At 36.9% G+C, this 27960-nt stretch overlaps 1 protein-coding gene across 9 annotated transcripts in view; it reads right to left on the minus strand.

Moving 5' to 3' along the window:
- TENM1 (teneurin transmembrane protein 1) overlaps window positions 1-27960 on the minus strand; it is a 1007752-nt gene that overhangs the window by 500144 nt on the left and 479648 nt on the right. For 8 of the 9 annotated variants that reach the window (XM_030497214.1, XM_030497216.1, XM_030497220.1 and 5 more), the window contains one exon: window positions 4135-4239. The exons of the other annotated variant lie outside the window; for it this stretch is intronic. The gene's annotated coding sequence lies outside the window, so the exon portion shown is untranslated. The remainder of the gene's footprint in view (window positions 1-4134; window positions 4240-27960) is intronic. 9 annotated transcript variants of the gene reach the window in all.

Below are 27960 nucleotides of genomic sequence, written 5' to 3' on the forward strand. Positions count from 1 at the left end.
ACAAGCTGATGAGACGCAAGCATAATAATTTGCCAGGCACCTTCTGACGATGGATAGTTCCTACCCTACATTAAGCCATCTTGCCTAGGAGTTGTTAATAAAGAATAAAATGTTTATATTTATATACAGAACACATTGTAAAATATAAACAAACACTTTATGGAAAAAAAAAAAGGAAAAGAAAAAGCCTGCCAAACACAGCTACGGCTTTGCTATTTGACCTTTTAATACCTGGCTATTCCTCATTTTTTTTAATTCACAGTTCCAGTTTCAACAGTGTAAAACTGATTGAATGTTGAACACAATAACTCTAACTGAGAAAGCTTCTATAACTAGTCCAGGTAAAGGCTGCTATTAGAAAGCTGATTTTATTCTCAGGAGATTCAATGAACCTTTGTTTCCTCTCCAGTTAATGTCTTTGTTTCCTTTTGATTAGAAACACAGAATCACAGAATGGTTTGGGTTGGAAAGGACCTTAAGATCATCCCATAGGCAGGGACACCTTCCACTAGAGCAGGTTGCTCCAAGCCCTGTCCAACCTGGACAAGATTCTTCAGATTCTTTCAAAATTTAGATCAAGTTAATAAAAAGCTTGAGGTGGACCAGAGCCCTGAGTGAAGAATCACAGCTAGCCTCAAAAAGAGCCAGGAAGCTGCAACCTCTAATCATTTCTCGAAATGAAACTTTATGGATGTCCCAAGGGTTCCACAAAAAACGGAGCCCAGCAAAGCAATAGCTGTTTTCACCGTTACAGCATAGCTGTTACCCATTTTCACGTCAGTTTGAGAGTTTCTAGGACTGAATGCTCACAGAGATCGAGCTTTAGCAGCTTACTGTAATGCGTTATTAATGTTTGTAAATTGCTTTCACAACCTGTAACTAAAGTGAAAAGGACAGTATTGTTGCAAAGTATTTTTCATTGATTGCCTGGAGATTCCCAGCACTCAGTCTCCTATTTCACTATGGCAATATTAATAAAGACTCTCTGATATGAGAACCAATAGAAATGAATGTGTAAGATCCTCAGAGCAAACCATCCACTGTATGGAGGAGAAGCCTCTGGCATTTTAAATGGTACTATATCTAAAATAGAAACTGCAAAGCATGCCTTATCTTTTATAGCTTGTAAATCCAAATACATCTTGAAAATATGAATACCCCAAAGATGCATTATACAAATTATCCAGGAAACCACATTTCAACTTGAAGGCCTGTAATACTGGCAACGGCTAGGAGCCATGTGTTGACACATATTGCATCTGCTTAAGGACTTTACTGCAGAACCTTTCCCTGATTGTACAAGCTAACATGGATTTATAAAATAGCAACATATGACATGGTTTATGAGAGTGATGTCTAATCACATACCTAGTACACTTAATAACACAGGTAAATCAAATTCTTTCATCCATAGCATAAGGTTTCTTACTGCTCAATAAGAACAATAAGCTGTCCCGTAAGCAAAACAGATGTTTTTCTGTTTACAGTTGAAACTGCAAATGTAATAAACTATAAAACACAATGCCTGCCAATCACATGTACGATAATTTTTTGGGGTTTTTTTTAACACAAAAGCTATAACCTGAAACTAAATGTTCCTACTGCTGCAATACCGAGCCTCTGGTTTTGAGATCACGTATCAGCATCTAAAAAGAAACAGGGTGTATGTGCCGTGAGGAGATATTCAGAGCACACAAGGAGGAAGGCAATCTGATTTCCTAAGCAGAACCCTAGGACAGTTCCCTGCATTTACATATTTTCTTTGTGGATCCTCCCATGTTTAAAAAGTGCAGGTTCTGATTGAAACACCTCTCCAAACTTGGCACATTAATTATGTCTCTTTCTGTTGTACAATCTCTTAGAGAAGCTTGCAAAATCACCTTCCCTTAGGGCATTTTAAAAATCCTTTTTCCCCAGAATGTTGGGAACATAATTTTCTTTAAAAAATTTATCTTCCTGTTAATGTCATTCGTTGAGCTAAAAGAACTTCTGATATCAGTAAACAGATTAAAAATTATTGGGGGATACAGAAACAAAGACATCCCACTCATCCATATACATTATTATAATCATGTAAGCCTTGTGTTTGTTAGAAACCACAACAAAACTTTGACTGTTTTCAGTATCAGTACCAATTAACATGCATTCATAGTTAACACATTACTTGTTTTAGGCACCAATTCAGTGTAAGATTTTTTTTTAATGTCATCCACACTCATCATAAGATAATTATGCTTATACGAAGCTAATGATTTCTAGGATTATGTGGTTTAAGCTGTTAACATACCTCATGTTAATAACTTAAGGTTTTGAAGGTGAAAAAGTTAATTTTTTAAACAAGAAGATATCAGAGAATCTTTAAGGCATTACATTTGAGATATCTATCTATTGAAAAAATACCTTTGAAATGCAATTATCAGGCACTGGAAGTTGAAGAGCTACAGACAAATCAAGTGTGGTTTTTTCAAATCCTGTTAAGAGTAGTTAATTTAAGGTTTAATTAAATTTCTTTGAAGATGGACCCTGTTGATAACTAACTCTAAGCACCTCATCTTGCTTTCTTAAGCAACACTAGGAAGTAATTTTTATTACATTATATAACTGAATTTTGCTTCATCATCTTTTCCAGTCTCAGAGACCAATATAGTGAGATCTGTACTGTAGCTGCTCAACAAATGGATTACTCAGTCAAATTCTGTAAGATCAAATGTTAGTCTAAACATTTTCCTGTGAATGTCCCCAACTTTCAGCAGAAATGATGCCCTAGATGGGCAATATAAGACGACAACTGTGCTGTAAGACACAGTTACTGTAAGACATGACTCAGAAATCATGAAGTTATCTGGCAAGCCTCAACAGTTTACATAGCATATCCAACAATCTACATATGTAAGGTAGTTTCTGATAGCAGTTATTTTAGGAATGCTCGTACCAGTCAGTTACATATATTACCAATTCTGGATTTGGAGGTACAACTCTCCCTTGATACACACGCATTTTAAAACCGCACCTACTAAACGCAGTTTTACTTATTGCTGACAACTACCACCAGCTATTTTCTGCACGGCCAATGGCTATCCACGGTCTGCTGATGCCATGTTCAACATTTTTTCCCAGCTACTTAATGATACCCTCCATACAGCTAGAAATGCAAAATTATAAACAGTATTGTTGAGAGAAACTTCATAAGGCACGTATAGGCTTAACAATTCCAAACCAAATACATGTTGTTGTATGTTGAGAAGGCAAGAAACCAACAAGCCTTCTAGCCTGCTGGTTTTCATATAGGGGGTTGCAGAAAAAGGACCCACTGTCCCTGGTCTGCACCAGCTAATATTAGTTTGAATCTGACCCTTGGCAGAGATCTGAAAATGCAGAAAAAAATGAGTGAACAGGAAAACTAAGAACTGAGTTCCCAATATTCTCTCTTGGTGAATGTCAGCAGTGACTACAGAGGTGGCCACTGCAGGCTATACTTTTCCTATTCAAAAAGGGTCATATTTTTCAAGCCATGTCTACCTTACACCCTTATCCCATCAAGGCTAAATCACTGTATTACTCTGCCACCTCTAGTTACGCCTGCCTTGTTGTATATTATTGCAATCCTAAGTGACATAGCAAAAGCCAGTTCCAAGTATTTTAGAAAGATCTATCATCAACAACAAAGGATAGCACAGCTTTGAGTGCAGAAACAGGTTCAGTCTTTTAATACAGTACCCAATATTTCATTATGCATATTTGAAGAACATCAATCTAGACTGACCAAAAACTGAATTTTAAAATACTCCAGAAATGTTAATTATATTCATAAGTTCAGCACCAAGATGTCAAACAATCTTCCAAAGGACTCCATAGTAGAGAGAAGTGCATTTAGCAATCCCAGAGCTCCTATTCCTATCAGTCATTTGTATCCCGTGGCTACCTCAACAGTAAATCTCTTAAACAACCAAACCCCAGTGTATGCAAGAACATAATGGTGGTTACAGATCCCTTAGAATTAGGATGCCTAACATGAACACATTTAGTGCACAACAAATAATTTTTTAATGTCATTGATCCTGGATTTTTTTTCAAGCTACTTTCTGTTCCTTTGACAGATGCGTTATGCTGCATTTCATTACTTTCTCTCCTTACCTCGTTCTTCTTTTGTTTTAGATAAGTGATGAGGCTTTCAGGAAAGATTAAGTACTGGCAGGCAAAGCAATGGCCCAAACACAGTTTTAATTGGAACCTCAAATCCTGTGGAAAAAATAAGAAATTAAACCATTAATAATTTTAATTTTACTAGCAGATTGAGTGAGTTCATGTATTCTCTTTTAGGCAGCTTTTATGATATTCTTTATGTTCGATTTCAACAGGTATGCAATCCATTAGTCAAATCATGTTAAAATTATTAGTACAACACTTCAGTGAGGTATGCATAGATGCTAAGAAATGCTGATGTGAGTAGTTCTCATCTAGAGATGTAGTTCACTGATTAGAAGTAATACGTCAGAATTTACTTGATTAAGCCTTAAGTCCAAAAAATGCTTTCTTCTATGAAACCTAAAAGTCTTCCCATTGCGGTATTACATTCATAGTATTGTTTTTTTACGCTGCTACAATATGCTCTTTGCACCATGAATGTGTGACAGAGTGCTCCCATTATACAGCAATACAACTCAAATGCAACTAAGACATAATGCTAAACAATTCAACCTTCAAGACAAAAGATAGTGGAAGAAATTTCATTTCTCCTGAGATTGCAAAGGCTCTAAACAAAAATACTTCCATAAAAGAAAACCATAAAAGCAATTTTTTAGAGAGTCAGAGGTTATATGTTGTAGTATTGGGCAAGCAGCTACCAAATAACCAACAAAATAAAACAACTCAGCATATGAGTAACTTGCTTATTTCTGAAAACAAGACATTCTTGTGTTAGTAATTTTTACTCTGACATACAGTACAAAAAACTCCCAGACACATCACAGAATAGCTCTAATTTTTTTCTGATAAATTCACTTTGCATTTTAAAAGATGATAGGCCCAGATTCTTATAGATAGTAAGTGGCATTAATACGATTATTTCAGTGGATCAGCAGTAACTTCCACAAGTAACTAATATGACCAACAGAGCTGAAATTGTCTTAAGTTCTCATAGCTATACTGGGGAGGCTGCATTTCATTTTCTTACTTCACTATTACTGTACAGCAGGTATATGTAAATTTAATTTGGAATTACAATCAAATTTATGTACCATGACCTCAGTCACACTAGTGCAGTGGAATTCAATAGCTATTTTGTAGTAGGCAACAAGTTATCAATTAGTGTGTTCAATTACATACATTGCTGTTATTTAATACAGCAAATATATCTAAATCCCATGTAGAAAGTGGCATTTGGAACTTCCGTAAGACCATATATTTACAAAAGCTCCTTTCATAATGGTGGTTTGGATGGGTAGTGAATTTCTTTTTTATTGTTTGTTAATTGTGGGATGTGGGATGCTGTGAAGGTTTTAAAGACTAGACTGATGTTTATGACTAGAACGGGAGGCAATATTTTTATTAAACTTTCTTTTCTACTAAATTAATTTGCTGAAATTTTTCTCTGAACATTCCATCAGAAGCACTTCTTAGGATGAGGAGGGAATTTCTGTTCAAAATGAGGATAAGATAAAAATGGAAAACTTAAGTTCAAGTCTCTAGCCTGGCCAGTGTTGGAGAAACCTTAAAATCTTTCCCTAAATAACATTTTGGTTTCTGAATTCTACTCATGACCTAATCCATCTAGTTGCAAGCCATAACAATCCATAGTCAGATTATCTCATTGATAGTTTCCTTTCAAGAAACGATTAGCTCAAGGCACGTGTGTGTGATGGTCTTCTTGCAGAGCTGCTCAAGATGGAAAGCAGAAGCAGTTTCTTCGCATGCCATAAAGACTGTGCCAACAAAATCTGCAAGGACAAGACTAGATCTCTCTGCACCATACCCATCTACCCAGAAGTCAGAAGCCAGGAGATTGCAGCACTGAGGCACAGAAGAGGCTATGCTAGAGTTAGGGCAGACCAAGCATGGCTGATGAGGCATGGTTAATAACCTTTGCCTTCCAGCAAATCTGGGCATAGTCATTAGTGTAAGCGTCTTCATCAGACTCCCCAGTATTTCTGTCTGGTCCTATGTTATCAGGATCTTATCCACTGCCCAGGTATGTCCACCTTCCCCCAGCCTAGTGGAGAAAAGACAGATGTTACTGCTTTATTAAGTACAAAGGCAGATGAAATAGGTACTAGATGAAGGCTGTCATGAGTACTGTCAATTAATTTCAACTTATATAGAGCTGGAACCAAAGCAGTGGCAGTCTACACTGTCAGCTTCAAAGCAAAAGTCCTGACATACAGATAATGACATACTTGTGGATTTCCAGTGTACTGCAGTCGGGAAGCAACTGATGCTCGACACCGGCACTTGAGCCTTAGAAATGTTTTGAGGTTTATAAAACTGAGTTTTTTTCTCCTGAAATTCAGAAATGAGCTTGAGGGGAAAACAGGCTATTTCTTCCTGAAAACAACTCTTGGTCCAAACATCACTCTTTCACTTACTTCTCCATCAATAAATAATTTTAAACACAACTACTGGGCTTCTCTGTGTACATTTCAAAAATATCTTGGAAACTGCAAGCTCTCCAAGCAGCACTGCTCCTTTTAGCACAAAAAAACATTTAAGCCAGTCATTCAGTATACAGCCATTCAAAGACACTACTAAAGTTTCACAGAAGGCAATTTTAGAGCCTGTTCTAAATGAGACCCAGATACTAAGTCCCTGCCTAATTTTTAAAATGTATTCATTTGCCTATGGAGCCATAAAAATAAAAATACAAAAATAACAACCACCACAATAACCATCATTATAGTTTTGTAGCATAGCCTGCCAGGCTTCTCTTATCCTGAGCAGTAAAAGCAGGACAGAGTAGCTGTTAGGCCCCCTCTAGAAATATGTGAACCCTTGGGGCATTCAGATTTTGTGCTGTATGAGAAACACAAGAATACTCTGTTTGGAATCCATGAAAACAATAATTGAAAAAAAATCAAAATTGTTGAATAGCTTGGCTATAAAAATACTAATTGATGCTTCAGGCACAGAAAATTCAATAAAGTGGTGAAGTATACAGTAAAACAAATCTCACAATGGTCTTCAAATTAATTCATATTCACACAAATGTCATAAAGATAACTTCAAGAGAGGGGAACAAACTCCCCAGACTAACAAACTAAATATTTATTTAGAGAGTAATGGCATTGCTTGATTTACTACCAGCACATTCTTTGCTGCTCAAGCTGCTGTTTTATAATCACCAAGTTTTTCAACATTTGAAAGAGGGCCACACCTCACCAAACTACAATTTATTATGATATTAAATTTCTTTAAATTTTCTCTACCATGATGAATATGTGCTTGGAATGGAACAAGAAAAGAAATGACAGCACCTCCTCCATGGCGTGGTTTGTTTAACAATATACCTGAAAGAAAGAGTTTGTGAGAGCTTGACATGTCCTTGGAGTTTGATTTAAAGCTCGTGAAATAAAATAATTCAGAAAAGACGGCTCTAACTTTAACCACCAGTGGGGACAAGAGATCTTTCACTTAAGACATATCAGTCATTCACAGGTATAGCTGAAATCATACAGAATAAATATTTTAAAGCCTGGCGATTTAGGTACAAACCCCTAACAAGACAGACCCTGTGGGTCACATAAAAATGCCACGAAGTTTAAGTAGGTTTTCATTTTTCATTATAAAAGTAAGCCAAAACTTAAGAACATACCCACTTTGTATTGATAATATCAAATGATAAAGACAACTACAATTTAGGGGGAAAAAAATAATCCATGAGAAGAGATATAAAACCCTATGTAGAATATGATTATTTAGTAAAGAAGAAATTTTCTTCCCCAGGCTGCTTCCTATCTAATGCCACATCTGGGCATGTAGCTCTGTAGCAAAGGTCTGAGTTTATTCAAAGCTAGTAAGTTTGTAACCTAGACTATTTATGGTTTGTGTAATGCTGCCTTTTCAGTGCGTGTGTTTCATTTATGACATTCTTTTCTAAGCTTCAGAATCTGTTCCACTTTCACAAATTCCCTTTATTTCCTTTCTGACAGTGCTACAATTAACCATCTACAGAGACGAAAAGCCAGCTGTAACTCACATTATGATATACATGTATAAACATATAAACGCAATTTACATGAGCTCTCATCTCACTCAAAGTTACCTTTAACAATTTCCTTACAAAAAAATAATGAGATTGACTTAAGCATGAGACCATAGTACCTGGAACGTGAAACACCTTGTTATGTGAACAGCAGAACTGATGAAGTCTGGTTCAGAGTCTAATTTTTTTCTTCTGCATGGATGCTTTGGCATCCAAGTTGTTCAGGACTGAAGTTAAAATTTTGCCAAGTGCAAACACTGATCATGTTTCTCTCCTGTGTGCAGTAGATAATACCTAATAAAGAGCATAATCATGCTACAGCCTCAACAGGAACATACATAAAAGCTGCTGGTAGGGGCTCAGCCACTGAACCCTCAAGTGTTGACAATTAACTACTTGGAGGACTGTCAGTTTGCAGGAGCTTGTTGTCTTTGAGACCTCTATTTCTCTGTGAAATGTGTTTCAAAATAGTTTCAAAAGTTATCAGGGCAAAACCAGACAGATACAAAGCATAAACCTTGTTTCCTTAGCAAAAAGAAAGAACAAAAATACATTGCATCTTAGACAGTTTCTGACAGGAATGAATAAACTAAAAGACCAATCAGAAAACTGCATTAAAATTTTGTACTATGACAGAGTGTGCTTAGTTGTGAGAGTGAAGTCCTAAACCACTGGAAGTTAAAAGATGTTTAGATGTTGACTTTAGCACAGGTAGGGTTTTGCCCTGGTTCTATATGTCCAAATATACAGAGGATAGAACTGCACCAGCTTTTAGGCATAGAAGATCAGTGGGACCCCAAAATTCTAAATCTTTCAGACTATTGTAAAAAAATCCACCTTTTAGAGAGTCATGATCCCTGTTCTCAGTGGAATTGCTGAGAGCAAGACGGAGACTTTGTTTCCTTTAGGAGGAGAGGTGTGATGTCCAGATTATTTGAGAGCTCACTGTTAACACAAATACAGTTTAGGTTATGAAGATTGAGATACTGTGAATCACAGTCAGGATCACTCCTGCTGCTCCTCAGTAGTAATTATGCAATAAAGCTTAAATTTGAATCACAAGTCCCAGATGCTTTACCTTAATATTAAAAAGAAATCTCCTTGTATAATAAATTCTACAATAGAATACTTGACATTATTTATTCTCAAAGTGATATTTACTGGTTTTATAAGCCAATTTCTAGCTTCCATTTAGCACCTGCTAGATTTTTTTTTGTTGAAATTTTAATAAATACAAAAGGAAACAGGAGATTTGTCACATACTTTTCTTTTATATTCGTATTTGTTGAAATTAGCTATAACAGTGCTTTTGTACTAATAACAAGCCCATTAGTAACAGACGAAAGTGATTAGGAGATAGTCTTTTTGTCTTTATCAAGCATGGATGTCAGCTGAGACTGTACACTGTAGTTCAAATTGCATTCTCTAGTGCAGAGAGTGTCATGATTTTGACAAGCCTAAATATGCACGGCTTCCTGACAGAAATGAAAACTCCAAACATGGGTATTCTCCAGCTGCGGAAAGGTGTTTACAGACAAGAAATTTAACACTAATAAAGCAGTTAAAGCTCTGAAGGATTTTTTCTAACCCACAAATTTTTCATTTGCCACACTCTCTTGTCTTTCACATCCTCTCTCGAAACACCTTCCTTAATTTGTCCTGAAATCTACACCCTATTTTAGCCCATAATAGGTCTTCAGATGCAGTGTGAGGCATATTGTCATTGTGCTTAAGGATCTTTCCTCTCACAGTGACATAGTATTAATATTTTCTATTAATTTTCTAGCCTAGATCAAAACCAGCCTCCATAGTCCTCGGAACAGTCTCCAAATTCAGGATGCTTATTCCAGAACAAACATCAGTTTTGGTTTTTGAACACTAATCCCTTTTCTGCTAAGATATTACAGGCTGACTGAAAGCTTGCTTCATGGCGCTTTCATTACTGCAAAAGAAGTGCTACTCTCTTCCTGCTTGTGCTCTCCTCCCTTCAAAGTGCTTAGATTCTTCTACCTCAGAAGTATTTTCAGTCTTATTACTATCAACAAATAAATTGCTTTCAATAACAACCATTTAATTGAGATTTTGCTTAGGCTGCTTCTGAAAAATGAATTTCCAACAAATAAATGGATGTTATTTGTAACACTCTCTCTGTTACTTGCTGTTATGACAACCTAAATACATAGTTATGCTTCTTCCTACTCAAAAGGTCTCAGCAATACCATGTGAGTACTTAGTTAAGCTTTTAATTCGTTTGTTGTTAGTTTTGTTCCTCTGAAATTTCCTCATTAAGTTATTGCAGGGAGCTGTGTTTGCACAGCAGAAGAGAAAAATGCAAGCTCTTGATTGCATTCTTTTAATACCCCTTTTATCTTTAAACTAGATAATTAGCATATTAATTAACTGGATAGAGCACTTGCGATCCTACAATTAGCTGTGGGTACCACATTCTACTGATTTAGTGTAACGCCATTTGTACTTACATCATAATAATATCTTCAATTAACTTTGCTCTGATATGTCAAGCATTTCAAAATTAAAACAAGTATTGTAACATATCTTAATGGCAAGTATCCCAGTGAACTTTTTTGCACTTTGTCAAAACATTCCAGTCATAGCAAAGAAACACACAAGGCTTATTAATTACCCAAGAAATAAACCCCATTGCCCCCACATACTAAAAGCTTATTCCTTTTCTATTTTTTACCATCAAATCTTTTATTTGGCTTTCTCAGACCTAACTGCTTTTCTTGCTAACTTCCAGTAAAACTAAAATATTTATACACCACTAATAATTTTGAAGGGGGGGAAAAAAACCAAAACCCCAAAACCAAAAAACAACAAACGGTAAACTAAATGAACAAAGATATTCCCTGTTCTGACTCAATCTGCTGCTAAGGGACATTATGGTATTACCAGAAGCTCACTGAGAGCACCCACCACCACTGACAGTGTCTGTCTTCTCTCCTGCTCATGTCCCTAGTGTTCTGCATGGTATGGCTGTAATTACACCAAGGAACCTACACAACTGAAGTTCTTACCCTTCTAAAGCACATCACTGGAACATGTAAGCAAAGCAGCATTTTTCATAAGAACAAGAACCATGCAAATCTTCTGACTCAACAGCTAAAAACAAAGGAAATGCGTTTAAGCTTCCAACCATTGAGGTTTGTCAATATTCTGTGGTTCACACTTGAGATACTGAAAAATCAATGTACAGGTGTGGGTACAGAAGAGAAGAAAAAATACACAAAACCTCATACCACCTCCAGGCATTACCCTGCTAAGGAATTGTCTCCATAAAGTTGCCCGATAGCAACTCCAAGGCCTGACTGGTAAAAAACCAACCAGTGCAGATACACGACATTTCTAGCCTGTTAATCACACCAGGCTGCCCTTGAGCTCCAGTGATTTTTGGAAAGTGCCTGCACAGTTGCTGCATCATGATAATCTTGCTGATCTGGAGAAAGGGCAGCCTCTGTATGTCATGAAGCACAGTGACTGTAATTCTGGTTTGCCTTTTCAGGAGCTGTGCAAAACAGAAGGCGAGAACAGCTATATCCTCATCCTGAACTGTGTCTTCCAAAACGGGCTCAGCTGGGAATGGACACTCCAGCTGGGGGGGTTTCAGAACAAACTCTCTCAGTAATAAATTCATAATGGAACAAATTCTGGTTCACAGTGAAATAAAAATATTTTGCACTCCTAGGGTTAGTTGATTACAGTTCGGTCCACAATGGTCAAAACATGTCAGCCAGTAAATATCTAATGACAATTTCAGTATAAGAGCCTATGTTCGCTAAGTAAGATTCACCTACAGGAGTGATAACGTTACAGTTGCTATAGCTGAGCATTTTACAATACAAAGAATTAATTTCTACACAACATTCTAGTAATGCCCTCATAAAACTACATTATCTGAGGTCTACGTTTTCACATGAATTGAAGGGAACACAAATATTTATATCGCAAGTGGGAGAGTCTGAATACAAAATATGTATCTGAACATAGTACTGACTTAAATAAAGCTATTACAAGACCCACACTGGAGAGAGAACACTTCTACACTGCAGTTGTTCCCGACAGTTTCTAACACATGAAAAGCCCTAGTCTTGTAAAGCATGGTATGCATCAGCCCAGTCTGCAGCACTCCTTTCCTTCCCCTGTCCTATAACTCTCCTTCAGCCCTTTCAATTTGGGCAAAAATCCAAAGCAATTTAAGAAATGAAAAGATGAATTACATGCTTTCCACTTATCATTTTTCTATCTTTGCAATGGCCTATTGATATTAACAGGTGTTTATGAAGTCACGTATACAAGACAACAGTATTTCATGCTGGCTGTGGCCTTGTGGAAATGTACATAATTTACATTACATTTTTTATTTGAGAAACCTAGCAGACCTGGACATTTTATATTCAGTTTCATATAGACATTGATGTATTGGGTGATTTACAGTGTGTATACTTTGCATTTGTTTGAAATATCTCTGACAAGTAGATATTTTTGAATTAGTGATCTAAAGATTTTTTTGATGATATAATTATGAGCTGGAGGCTGAATTTTTAGAAGTGATTTTGGTGGTAGATTTGCAATTCAAAGAAGTTACTTAAATTAAAAAAAATGCCCTAAAAGAACAGCTGTCTACCTGACTGATCCAAGAAAATGAACACTGAAAATAAACAGCTGCCCTGTAGAAGACTATGTGATAAAACTAATCACCCTTTGCATAATGTATTTATTTTCCCTTGTGCTTGTAACATACTTGGTGAACCTTCAAAGCTATAAATATTTAAACATAACAGACATCCCAGGCATGTGAGTTCAACTCAAAATAGGATTTCCATAGCCTGACTACAGACCCTTCTGGTAAAATCTGAATGTTCTCCAAACGATACAAGACTACAGTTCTTCTAGCATCATCAGAACAACGTATTATGGAGAGCAAAAGTACAGTAAATATTTGAAGTTGCTGGGATAAATACCCCCCAGTGCTATACAGAGAACCTCCAAAAGTCACTAAAATTAACCAAGTAATGACAATATCCAGTAGCTGAAATGTCTCAGCTATGTCTTTTTCACTTTCCAAGAGCTAAATGAAAGCATAGCTAGAAGTAAGGATGCCTCAAAAAATATTTAGGGTTTAACTTAAGGGTTAAAGCAGCTTTATCTGCAGGTATCTTCATAGCCATGAGGACCAAGATTAAGACAGCACACAGAGTCCTGGTTATGAAAAAACACTGTGGGACAAGTGTTTGAAAACAAACCGATTTCCCTCTTATCATGTCCATTCAAGAAGGGAAGGTGGGATGTCCTCTCCTTTGGGTCTTTTTTCACTGCAGCAATTGTCAGTGGCTTCTACCATTGAAATATTCCCCAGACCATGCTGTTCTCTCACCTGTTCCCTGAGCAGTGGATCCTACAGGTGTAGTCCAAAACCAATGCCAACAAGTTCAGTTACAGCAGAGGGCACAAGAGATAACATCCAAAACAAAGCTAAGTCAACCATCCATCACTTGCCCTGCTTTGCAGGCATTAGCTATAGCTTGGTCTGATTTATGAGAAATCCATGGTGTCCCAAAAGCCTCTTTTTGAGAGCATGGCTTGGGATGCTGCCACTGTCACTGAAGCAACCAGAAAGCTTTAATGGCTGCAGATATTGTCTCTGCACTGAAGTGGCATGGATGTAGCTTTTATATTTCCAGCCATCCCAACAGTCCCTACAGTATGCAAGGCTTTCTCCTAAAGCCTTCTAGCTTCCAGGCCTCCCAGGTCTTCTCAGCCCTGCTGCTATGCCACACAATCTGCAAAATGACCAAGTGTTTTTGTTCTCAAGATTGGAACAAGTTCTGCTCTCTCCAGGGACTCAGTCTCATTCAGCAGCAAAGTCAAGGGAAAGAGGCCTGATGCTCAGACATACCCTCCTAAGTGCCATGCACAGTCCCTATGGAGTCAATTGAACAATTGTGTCATTTGTCAGACTTAGCATTTCGCTTGTATCTGTCTATAGGTCTTTACCAGAACTGCTCACAAGCAGCTGCAGGATTCACTGGGCACAAAGGCCATGATAAGCAAACATATAATATTTACTGTACTTCAATTACTAAACTGGACAGCTTCAGTTTATGCTAATTTATTAAGGTGAAAATCTGCCTATTATCTTATCAGTCCATTACCCCTTTCAAATCCATCCATTAAAAAGCAATTGTAGTTGTCACTTGCCCAGATGCACAGGAGGAGGAAGATGCAAGGAGCAGTCTTCCTTTGATTCTGCCACAAAGCGTGTACTTTTAGACTAACCACTATAAAAAGTGAAGAAAGTACGTAGAGATGTTTCAGTCAGTCAGCAGAGGTAGCAGCCTGGAAAGGAGAGCACAAAACATAAAACAGCTTTGCCCTTGAGAACTCTAACAGACATTTGTCTTTATGAAGCATGTATTCTTCCCTTTATGCCTTCAAAAGCATGCTGAGAAGATGCAGTTCCCACCAAAGTCAAGAGAAGTCTTTGCACTGATTTTAATGAGAGCTGGAGATTGCAGTGTGTGCTCTCAATGAGGCCAGAAATTCTATTTCCTCCCTTTTTTTTTTTTTTTAATTCAAAAATTGCCTTATGCAGACTGTCTGGAAGGATGTAAAGAAGATTAACAACAATATCCTGAACTGGCTTAACCTAAAAAGAATATATTTATTCTAAAAGGTCTCAGCACATTCAAATGTAGCATGTTATGAATATTCAGTACAGCCCCTCCCCAACCCCCCAGTAGCCATTCTTTGCAAGACTATTTTTACTAAAAGCCATTTTGATGTGACATAGAAAAGATAAGACTTTTTACACAAAATAGGATTCACTGGAAATACTTTCTAATGAAATTTTTATACTATGTAAGCTAGCCTGCCTGAACTCCTTTGGCTCATCCTCCATTTGCTGCTACAATATATCCTACTGTACAGCATGTTAAAAGAAGGACCAATATGGTCATTCTTGAGCCTAAGCATATAAATATGCTATTACAAACATGAGAAAACCCAGGGATTTCTCAAGAGTAAAACACTTTAATTGCATACCCTCACTATGCCACCAAATCTGTTACACGTTCTTTAAAATTAATAACAAAAATAGATCTTAAAAGACCATTAATAAACAAGCACAAGAGAAAGGAATTCGAAATAGCTCATGTTAATGTTATGTTTGTCTCAGTGTGAAGCCACGTCAAAAAGCCTGCAGCAAATGTATTTTGTTAAAAGTACCACTTGCACAGCAGGCGTTAAACATTAGAAAGCAAGCTTGTCATTAGTGGGCCACAACTGAAAAGGCTACTAAAACTAAGCTAAATTATTAATATGGTATCTTAAAAATGTGAGATAGAGAATTAAACTCCTTTTACACAGTACATGATTTTAATGCTACTTTTTCATCATGTTATTCTATCAGTAATGTCCCAGCTTATATAATCGTAGGGAGAACCAGAGGGCAGCCATGTGCCAACCTTGCTTTGCATCCTTCAGTGTGGGAAATCACCACCACTGCTCTCCCCTTCTTGTGTGCTTATCCAAATGGAGCTGACAATTTTGCTTATTTTCTCAGGTTATTTAAATGGTTAATGAAGTATAAAAAATGAGATTTTTTTTTTTATTATTATTTAAATCCATTGTGGTGTTTGGGATGCCTCATATATCTGCAGATATGTTTTCAGGCTGCATCTAAGTCAGTTTATCACTGAGCTGACACTGAAAGGAGCAATTCTGCTCTTCCTTGCCAAGTCATGTCTGACAGAGTTTAGTTGGTTGGCTTGTGAAATGAAATATTTTGCTTTTTAAGAGTTATTTTTCCATTGGATCAGCCACATTACCCATACAGAAAAAGAAAGGGAAGCATGAGAGCACCAAGGTGCAAGGTAGAAAGCAGGTAGTGATTTTAGGCAGTAATATGCCATTGAATTAGTTTCCTTTAACAAGGCAGTCACCAAATCTGATGGTTTAAAGAAAATGGCTGAAATCCGGAAAACACCAGTGTCTACTAAGAAGTGCACATACAGAGTATCTCAGCTGAGGAAATGAGCTACACATTGTACGTTCTCCTTAAAGTTTTGCTTGCTTTTGTAGTTCATTCCCAACTCTCCACAATGAACAGGCAATACATACACACAATGCAACATTTTTTCCTGTTGGTTTTTGAAATCTGACAGAGAATAAGAAAGCGAATAAATATAAGATATCCCTTAGCAACACCGCTATGATCACAAATTGTGTTGCTTCAAAACATGAGCAGGCTCTCACCTCATCAGGCTGTACTCTCAACCACCAGCTGCATGGGTCAGGGCACACATTCATCTGCCATGCTGAGAAAAGAACTTCTTGGGGTTTGAAGCTGATTTTGTATGGTTTATTTTTTTGATTACAGAAGTTTATTCCTATTCTACAGATTACATTTAGTCACAAAGTGAGTCTGAAAAGACAATGGAAGCCCAAACACACAATCCTATCCAATTGCTAGAGTTGAAGAGAGGGTACAAAGGGTTATGTGCTCTTATACCATCAAGATTTACAAAGCAAAAGGCTTACAATACTTTTTTTTTTTTTCCCCAGAAATGCTATCTCCATAACACCTTTGAAATTAGTTCCGAGTCCTTTTTGTAAAGTAGTTTGTTTCTAACTTCAGAGAGGATGAGATAAGGTGAAATGAAATAACACGAAGAAACTCCTGTTTGTGAGAGCAGAGTAGAAAATTCCTTGGTATCAAACATGAATAGCTCGTTTACTTCCAAATTACTTGGGAAACAATAAGAGAGAGAAAATAACTATTATGGATGCATGCTTTCACTGTTGCCAGAGTCCAAATGCGCTGTTTGGCATGTCTTAGATGAAGGTGCTGTGACAGCCCAGCATGATTTTCTGCTGGTGGTCTAAATCTGACACCCGTGAGATGCTCTGGGAGTCCAGCAATCCTTCCTCAAGCTAAAGGTCACTGACTTAGTACAGATGTCTTGAGGAGCAAAGGAATATGTTCCTCCTCAAACTTCAGCATCTTGCAGACTGAAACATTTCTCAGGCTGTTGTGTAACATCAATAGAAGGCACTCCATGTGTCAGTCATTCAAGGTTTGATGAAATACAGCAGGCTTCTACATGTAAGCCAAAATTATACTATAAACTTGATTTTTTTCCCCACTGAATAAGCCTTAAAAAAAAAATGTTTTAAAATAGCTACTCTTCCACTCCCTGCATCAGGCAGGCTGCCACCTTGGCCCACAATGGACACTCAGACAAGGACAACATACGTGCACCACCACAAACCAGGTAATAGCCTCCTTGCAGCCCTCTCTCTGCTAAATGAAGCTTAAGATCTTTCATTTTACTTATAAAATCTTAATGTCCAGGTTCCTGCCTATCTGACGAATCACATTGTCCATAAAATATAGTATTAACAAAAGTATTCAACCCTGAAAAGCTTTTCAGTTTAAGAGACTAATGTCAAGATATTATCCATCATACAACTCCAGATCATGATGTGTTCCTTCTCTCTACTTCAACGAAAAAAAATACAGGTTTCTGGTAATGTGAGACAACACTGATTTCCTCAGAAAATGGGGAACAATGACCAGTTATATTCAGCTAAAAGTATGGGCAAGATCTAAAAGAGCCAATTGAAGGAACGGAATTGAACTGCAGGAGATTATCTTATTTATATTTTAGTTCAAATTGGAACTTAGATAAATGACTGAATAGTTTCTCAACTAAGGCAACTTCCAGAAAGTCCTCTGGGCAAGTTGCCCTGCAAGTTTTGACAGAACCCAGATTTACACTGGGTTGAATCCTTCTGCAGCTGTGACATAGGGCTGGCTCTGGGGAAGACCTAGCAGGCAGATTGCTCCACGGACAAGGAAGCATGTGGCCAGGCTTCTCTGGAAATCTGCATAGTCAAACCAAAATATGTGGAATTAAACAAATAGTAGATGCTATCTCTCTCTAGCCAGCAGATCATTTTGCTTTGGTTGCTTAGGTTTAATTTTATGTTTTTTAAGCATTTAACAAAATTTGGTGTTTTTTCCCTAGTAACTTCAATTCTTTAGGGAGGTGTGATTGGATTTTTTTTTTTTTTTTACCTTTTCATAAGAAATAAAAATCCAAACAAATATACTATCATGAGGGAGAGGGTAGCAGACTGCACAGCACTGACAAATTGAAGAATAAAGGAGACAGGAGCGAGTTTTCTTTGCTTGGCCTTTTGTCACAGCTTAACTAACTCCTAACATTAGTTACTGTTCAAACGCTCTTCCTACTTTCAGAGTCTACTCAGTTAGAGAGAGCTATAAAGAAACACAAATTTTGGTTATTTTACCCACATTTTACTAATTAAAAAAAAAAAAAGGTTTGTCATATCCGTCATTCTGTTACCCCTCCACCCCCCAATTTTGTATATGACTATCAGTATTTTTGACTACAATAAACTCTTTAAGTACTCCAGTTTTTCAGCCTCCTTTCAGCAGCTTTATCAATCACTGACTTTTATAGGGAGGATCCCAAATGTTGATATAAATGTTATAAGGTTGACAGATTAAGTCAAATAAAAATAAAACTAGTATGTTATTGCAGCAAGGATGCAGTCAACGTTGTGTGAAATGAGGTGGTCTCTCTATTCTGAACTGGGTTAGGAGGCTGAGAAACATGCAGTCATTGTTTTGAGCACAGTCAAGGCCTGCTTAACATCAATACTTAGAAATACATAAATAAATCCCAACAAAACCAAGCTGCTGAAAAGACAGGTTAATTGCTTGTTTATTGGGTTATTTAGGGTCTATGCTTTTATCTTCAGAATGATTTGCAGAAGCACTTCAGTGAAAACAGAACAATATTTTCATCAATGTTATCTTGAAAAAGTACATACCATGCTAAGGCTAAAGACATTTAAGATATTTCTGTCCTACTTCTCAGTTCTTTGAAGCTTACATTTGACAAAAGTGTGACTACAAACTATTCAACATCGATGGCAGCCTCATCTGTGTTTACCCCTGCTGGGATAACTAAGGTAGCCCATATCACAACGGCACCAGTAGAGAACTGCGGGTTCTTTGGTAGCTGACAAATGACCACATCCCATGGACAACACGTGAGCAAGAGATGAATCTCACGATGGAGATTCAGAAGTCAGACAATTTATTCTCACTTCATGGAGCCCAATTTTCTTTCTTATTGTGCTAAATCAATGGCTTGTATTACAATGCTTTATGCCATTTTAGAGTGTCAGATGGACTGCCTTGTATGGGAATGGCTTGCCATGGGATAAAGTTTAAGTCTCTCCTTCAATTAACAGTTAAGCACAAAGAAGAAAATCACTGCAGGCATTAGCTCTTTAAATACAGACAGTCTTTTGCACTAATCAGCTTCTTTTCCATTTTATTCATCAGTAATATGGAGGTAGGGACTTTGTGTGTCACATCTGTCAAACAGTGAGGTTCTGACCTACTTTGCTGCTATAATAAGGACAATATTCCATTTACAGAACACTGCAGTAAAAACATTCCTTCTACCACAAGTTTTTGGAGGCAACAGTCACAGTTTTAAGTGAAAGGAAATATTTTTTTTTTCCCATGGAAATGGATGGATATTTAAAAAAATCTCAACTTTGAAAAAACATCCCAAAGAGACATTATGAAAGCTAGAATAAATCATGATCTACCATAAGTTTCCCAAGTACATGCTTGCCTAAAACAGGTAGAAAAATCTAAAACTAGACAGCTGCACTGACATTCTTCTTGACAGATTCATAACCTTATGGTTCCCAAAACTTTAATGTTCAATAACATTTCATTAGTATACTCCAGTGTATTTATTACTATGCATTATTAATACAGATATGTGCCTAGGAGATGTACAGTTTGTAATTATTTTTCCTTTCAAAACATAATAGCTTCACACTGGACTTGTTGCAGCTACAATATTTCATCTTTGAATGCTCCTTCAAACATTCTGGGGTTGTGACAGAAATTTGTATTTGAACAGAAAAACTGTCAAGAATGTGCTGTGGTGCTATCCATCACATTTTTAATCCTGACCGTACTTAGATGTTAGTGGAGCTATCTGTCCAGGACACTAAACAAAGACTGAAATTATGCCTTCTGTTCTTACACATCAAAGCTACAAAGTTAGACTGCATTCAATAGGCCTGTATTACACTCTATTAATTTCCTATTAGTTCTCAGCTATGCAAAATCCAGCCACGGTGCCACTGTGGTTTAGACATGCAACCTTTATTTCAGCATCAAAAAATGGAGCCTGTCACTTCTCCTAATTTTACAGAAGATTCTACAAATGTAAATCCTTTTTCATCCTGTCTTCCTTTTATGTCTTTAATGAGTTTGCTCACTAACAGTGCAGAATCTTAATTTTACATTCAGAAATATTAACAGTTACTATAACTTTAAGCTTCTGGAGTAGCTGCTCAATTAAGGTGTAATACATACATTTATACTTAGTTTTACAAAAAGCAATGACATTTAGAGTTTCTGTTTTCTTTCTTTTTCCTTCCCTCCCATTTACATTTTACATTCCCAAGGAAAAAAAGTTATAGTTAAAAACCAAACTAAAGATTTTAAACAAAAATTATTCATCAGGAGCACATTATGTAGTATAATATGATTCCTTAGCAGTTAAAATCTAACATTTGTAAAAACAAATGGCACACACTTGACAGGCAAATTACACATGGATTACCATTTGTTAAAATTTCATCACAGAAAATAGTTTAACTGTTGTGGATATGAGCCAAGATCAGCCTGACAAGTACTTTACATGAAAGATTAGCATATTCTCTTTCCAGAGGTTTATGCTTAATTTAGATGCATTGACTTTTTGCCACCATTGCTGACCTTTATGTCTAATCAAACACCCTTTGAATCCAAATCCCCAACCTTTTATCTCTCCTGACAGCTTTTAATTTGAAGGCTTCTAATAAAGTCTATTAAAATTCAAAATGTATCAGTGTTTAAAGCTTGGTTCACTTTGCTGGATTTTCAGATATGAAACTTCAAATGGGCTGTTTACAGAGACTCCAAACTTCTCATTATAAGCCACACACCAGGCTAAAAGTCCTTTGGAAAGGAGAATCGATCTAGATTTTTTAGTTATTAATGCACAGAGATTACATATGTGGCATAACTACAAAAAGTATCTATAAGTAGCATGGTATATAGATGTTGGGTAAGTTAGGACTGCGGTGGATGCTGTGACAGTCCTGCAGCTGTGGTTAATTTTATATTGCCTTTTCATCCACAGCAGCCAGAGTTTCCATGAGAGAGAGTATGAATTCAGCATAATGAACTCTAACAAAATAGCTGTTGATGCTGCATCCACCCAGCCCTGTTATGCAGGATGGTTCACCAAGGTGCCACCTCCCATGGTGTGGCTTGCAGCCTGCCAGGCTACGTGGTGTCAGTGCCAAGCAGCACCTCTGTAGCTAAATCTCCCCTGAAAGAAAACAAGGCCTCATCCTCTAGGTCACCTGTAACTGTTAGTTTGCAGAAGAATAAGGCAATCTTCCATCTTAATTTAGCAGATTACTTTTAAAATAGTAAGGTAATTGGGAGCAAAATGTTACAAAATTGCTGAAACTAATGACTGAAAGATCTTTTTTTCTTTTTTAAAACCTCCTCTTGTTCAAGTTCACTGTTTCTCCTATTGGAATGTTTCTATTGTCTCATAGTAGCACATACAAATTCAAATATACATATGATTATCACACATAATCCTTCATCAAGGAAGGAGCTGTAGATATGAAAAGGGGATTAAAAAGTAGTCTAAAATAAGTTGATGTTACAAATTCTTTTAAAGAATACGTATCTGAAGTCTAAAATGAAATATGAACACAAGTGAGATTTCTTATCTTTGCATGGTATCAGTAACAGAATTATGTAAAAAACCTGAATACCACTGTCCCTATAAAGAGCACAAGTTAGTCCACAAGGGCTCAGAGATCCCTCCATATGGATCTCATGGTGAGATAAGGACTTAATTTCCTTGTAGTTCAGAGAGGAGCAGGGGGAATGAAAATCTAACTTTTGAGGTGAATGAAGTTAAAGCCAACTGGCAGCCGGTCACAAGTAGTGTTCCCCAGGGCTCAGTGTTAGGGCCAGTTCTGTTTAATATCTTTATCAACAAGCAGTGCTGGGTTAATGGTTGAACTTGATGATCTTAAAGGTCTTTTCCAACCTAAACAATTCTATGATTCTATTCTTTTTAATATACGCATGATTTAAAACCCTTGAATTTGTTACAGCACTGTAGTTCTAAGTACAATATTCCTTCACAGCCACAGAGCACACTTGGATTTAAACTATAACACTTTCAGTGATATTGTAGTTTAATCCTTTACAGCTGCTTTTAGTTTATTACAAAAAGACAAAACTTCTCACATTTAATTAACTTATTCTCCAATTCCAGCCTAGAAAATTATGCATCACCCTCACCTCATGCAAGTGATATGCCAGATTATACAAGGAACTTCTGAAACAGAGTCTAGGACCCCAGTTCCAAGGATGCACTGGAGAACACAGAAAGGTTATTTACAAAATTAGCCTAGATAAATATACAAAAGAGGAATGTCTGCACTCATTTCTTAGTGCTGAAATCACAAGGAGGTTGCAGGTGCAAGTGTAGCTAGGCTGCAGCAATGGGCATTTATCTTTCTTTTATTTCCTCCTGTTGTTCATCTCACACATTCCTCTTTATAACTTTCTCGTTTCCAGAGGCCGATAACTAAAATAAGCTGAACATCTTCCATTGCTTCAGCTGCTTTCAAAACACTATCAGATGCTTTTCGAACAGTGCCTCCAGACAAGATATTCTTCATGTCCCTATGCCATTTCCTAGCACTCTAGTGGAGCATGGTACAAATGTACTCAATGTCACCCCAAGTTCAGAACCAGCTGAGCTGTTTCTTCCTGAAACAGATGCAGTATCACCTATAGAATATAACAAGTACAAATTGCTTTATACAACTTACTTATTCCTTGAAAGTAGCTTTGGTTTGGCCTCATTAAAGACTTATTTATACCCATAATGGATGTGTTATTAACCAAGAACCTACGCACTTTACCCTATATCTTTGACCGACAACATGAAAGCGAGAATTTCTCTGATCTTGAAACCAGCTTTAGGGTTTCTCTTACTCTAGAGTTCTGTTAAATAAAGTGTGTATTTTAAATTATTTTTCTTTTTAATCCTCTCTTTTATAGAGCTATTAAAACATTCTTTTCTTTTTCCTGTTAACAATAGTTGTGCTTGGTCTTGATAGATAGGAGGCGCTTCTTATATTTTAGACTTTGACCAAGTATTTTATTTTAAAGTATGTAAAGATTTAAATATCATTTTACCTACAGATAAATAAGTAAATAAATAAAAGCTAAACTTCAAATTTCAAAGAATTGTTTCCATAAAAGAGCCATCAACAAATATGATTACCCTAACCAAAAAGAAGAGTTTAATAATAAAGAATGCACTTACAGGCTGATTCTGTAAAATCTCTCAAATCTAACAGCAGTTAATATATATCTACAAAGGTGTAGAACTCCTCAGATGTTTAAAAGGCAAACAAACAAAACACCCCAAAACCCAATTCTGCAGCTCTAGAGTATAGCTTTGCAAGAATTTAAGGAGGTGTTTAAAACACCACCACCATCAGCTAAACATCTATAGCTGCCAAACACTGTTTAGGTTTTATAAATTACTAGTCAGCCTATTTGACCTGAATTTCCTGGGTTATGTGCAAGCATTTATGTAAAACTCTCAGTGCATTTTGTAGACAGAAAGAAGAAAAATGGGACAAGCAGATGAGATAAGTTGGACATCATCCTCATTTAGGAACGCATCATTCCTCTGACACATTTATCCACTGTTTTACTACTGGGTTTCTGTCAATGTTTGTGTGCTAGCATCACTAAGAAAGCCCTACTGCTGATTCTCTTGGGGATTTTAAATTAGCTTGTATTATATATGTTTACATAGATGTATGAGCAAAATATTGTTGCCTGATTTGCCAAATGGTCTTCTATCAGCAAGCTCTTCCTGTGTGGAGGAAAAGAAACACCTCTAACATGTGCTGCATCAAACGGGACGTGAGGTTAAGTGCTAATGCAGTTTTTCTTTCCACTTCCCTCTCCCCTCCCTTTTGCATGTATTTTGTATGCATTTATCACTAGATTTAGGAGACAGTCTGTTTTCCAAAGTTAGAAAGCACATAATTGCTCATTAAATCTAATTATGCAGATTAAAGTTCTAAAGTACATCCCTATGAAAAGAATGAAAGGTGGCCAGTATTGTCTGCTGGTTTCCTACAATGTGGGGAAAAAAAAAACACCAACCAAAAAAACAACCCAAAACTTGAAGGAATTTTGATCAAGTGTGCTAAATTATTTCAAAGATAAACTTTAGACCTTTCAGGCCAGAAAGGTGATGTTTCTCAAAAAACAAATTCTAAGAGTAATCTTTAAAATACAAAGTCTTTGGAGAAATCAGCTCCATTTATTATCACATACTGAAGTTACTTCCAGGGACCCATGTTAAAATTTCTCCTTTTCAGTGTTCTCTGCAAGAAAAAATAAAAGGCTCACTTGCATACACTGCTCAGCCCTTGCTTTGAAGACAACTGGAAGAAATCCATTCCGATTTTTCTTACACTTCTCTATAATGACAGTATGCAATTGCTAATTAAGGGATGAGTTAACTTTCATGACGGACCCAGGTAGATGACACAGCTATGTTATTCCCATTTTATGGGTGAAGCATGATAAGCATCACATTCATTTTAGATGCAGATTTTGAGAATGCAGGACCTTGTTGTTTTCATAATAGTATTTTCAAAGCACAGATCCCAGTGCGCTACAAGGTGTCACCGCCCAGTATTTCTTTGAATCAGACCCCGCTTATTAAGTTAGACAGCAAACAAAATGAAAAATAGTCAATTGGTGACTATCTGTGAAATCATTTTTAACTTGTATGATTTAAGAGCTTTGTGACAGAGGCCAGGACATAACCAGTTCTTCAGCAGAGCATTCAGTTGCTTTACATGAGACCTTCTTTCCCTCACAGCCCTCTGCATCATTCCCTTAACATTCTCCAACTTCTGTAATCAACAGTTTGGGGGTAACACAGAGGAGATACCCCTGTGAGATACAATCTATTCCAAAGTAACTTTATCACATCTATTCAGGCAGCTTTGCAAAGATGGGTGTAAGCCATCCTGCCTGTGATTCCCATCAGAGTACCCACACCCTGCCTCTGATGGTAAAAGGATGAGATCTCTCATGCTAGATTACTGACATTGTTTTGATGTGGAAGGTAGTTCACTTCTCTAAAGGATGCCAGAAATAACAAATTCATAAATGTGCATGAACCGAATCTTATGATTTTGAAAGTATAACCACAAATCTCAAACACACTTCAGAATAAAACTTACAGCTCTGCAATATATGCCACCAGTCTAAGCAAAAATTACATCAATATAATTATCTATCCTTTAGGAAGATATTATCATTTTAGCTAATTAAGTCAAAATGCCAATGAAGACAAAGGAAATGGAACCTTTTTATGCAAGATTTCCAGAATCTCAGGGGATAATTTCAAAAACTCGAATGCAATATCCAGTGGAACATTCAGTATGGTTAAGGACAGATTGTTTAATGTTCCAAGTAGACAGATAATTTTCCATTAAAAACTGGTTTATGTAAAAGACTAATCAAAATATACGTTTCCTGTTTGTAACTTAACTAGAGCTCACATCAACTAAACTACAAAGCCATAAAATATGTCTAATGGTTAAGCAGCACTAAAATATTTAATGAGCCAAATGATACTTTATAATGCCACTGCTCCTGATTTGCATTGGGTGGGGGGGAAACCCCCAAACCAATGCCAAACAGCCTAAAACAAAAAAAAACCCACCACATCTTGGATGCAATTCTCAGCTGAAATAATTGTTTCTCTGCCAGGAGAAGGAAGCTGTAGAGTTGACTTACACAGTCTACAGGGTATTCTGGAAGAAGACAGAGACAACACTGCTCCCTTGTCATTCTGGGTGGGAACTAGAGATAGTGAGTACAAGCTATGGTAAAAATCAACTGGCGCAAACATTAGAAAATTATTCTTTGAATCGCATATCTGTAGAACTAAGATGTGAAGATGGGCCTAGTAATTCTAAACCACAAGACAGAAATACAAACTGCTTGATTCCCAAAAAGCCATGCCTCACTAACAGTGGTAAATCTGTGTATGGAGAACACCTGTGTACTGGGGAAGGTTTTCCAAGAGCACTGCACTTAAATCTTTCCTAGTTGTGAGCACTCAGATAACATCAAAGTAGTACCAGAACAAGAAGCGAACTTTTTCTATTCTCAGCTTAGCTCTCCATAATAAAAGGTTTAGAAGGCACCTATAATCAGTCCCTGCCACTTTAATTAACAGCAAAAACCGTATTAAAAAAACCCCTTGGAACATACACACAGGCACAAAGTACTGTATCTGAGATGCTATTAAAATAACAAAGACAAAACCTGATGAGATTTTCTATATATTGTAAGAGATGTCTTTTATCCATATTGGAGACTATTTTAAAGAAAAGAGCTTTTCAGCTTTTCATTACTGGTTTGAGGCTTTGCCAACTCATGAGTCTGCACGATCTCATTTTTGAAATAGGACCTGGAACGACCACTGGGAGTAAGGTCTGCTGAAAGAGCTAATTGTCTAATTTATCTACAGAAGCCTTTCCGGAGACCAAAAAATAATAATATTACTACATATTAAAACATCTCATTTGATTATCTCTAGTGCACAGGTTTTTAAGGCTGGAATGGTGTCACAAGCAACACAAGGACATGCAGCAGTGACCTAAAATTCTAAAAACTTTGAAGTTTGAATTCCCAGAATAATCAAAACCCACTGGAAACTGACAGCAAGATACTGGTTTGGCCTTAAGCAAACTCTTTGTACAGAGTCTTGAAAAGCAGCTTTTACTTTCACCACATTAAAAAAGAAAACACCTTATTATTTACCTAAGAGATTCCCTTATGTTCCTGATCATGGCAACTCTGTGCCACAGAGCACGGATGGATTAGTTCAGCAATGGATTAGTTCAGCATGAGCTTGTTACACAGTCGTAATGGATAAAGAGCACACTACAGAGACACCCATGGGAATTTACTGGTTCAGGTTGGTCTAAGCTTATTGGCTTGTATTTCATTACAGTCAGATATGCCAAACGATATCTTTATGGAGAATGTGCTGATGGTTTTCCCAAGCTGATCATGAGGAAGAGGTCAAATTATTCTCCTTCAACATTTACACTGCATTTATTACCATCCAGTTTTGGCTCACATACAAAATCTGAGGCTATTCTTTAGTGCAACCTCCAGGAGCAAGAAAAGCTCTCTTGCTCCTTTTGCATGACTCTGAAAATGAGAAAGGAAGTTTTCTCAGAGGATGTAGGTCTTAACTATGTCCCATACCATCTGGTCCTTGAAACCCAGGAAAGGAGGCTGAATATATTGCATTCCAGCAATCTCCATTGACAGGCAGTCCCTCAAGGATTCTAACAAACTGGTGAAGTTTAGAACAACCTCCAAACTTCTCTAAGCACCATCAGAGCCACAGAAGTCTTCTTCATCTGTTTCCACTTTTACCACAGTTAATCTGTACGTATTTGCATTCAGAAACCATTCATACCTGAAATTCAACTATTTTTTCATGTAATCCTCTTAATCAGTGACAGAGCATTTATATATT

Source organism: Strigops habroptila, chromosome 9 (assembly GCF_004027225.2).
Source record: "Strigops habroptila isolate Jane chromosome 9, bStrHab1.2.pri, whole genome shotgun sequence".
NCBI classification, from domain to species: Eukaryota; Metazoa; Chordata; class Aves; order Psittaciformes; family Psittacidae; genus Strigops; species Strigops habroptila.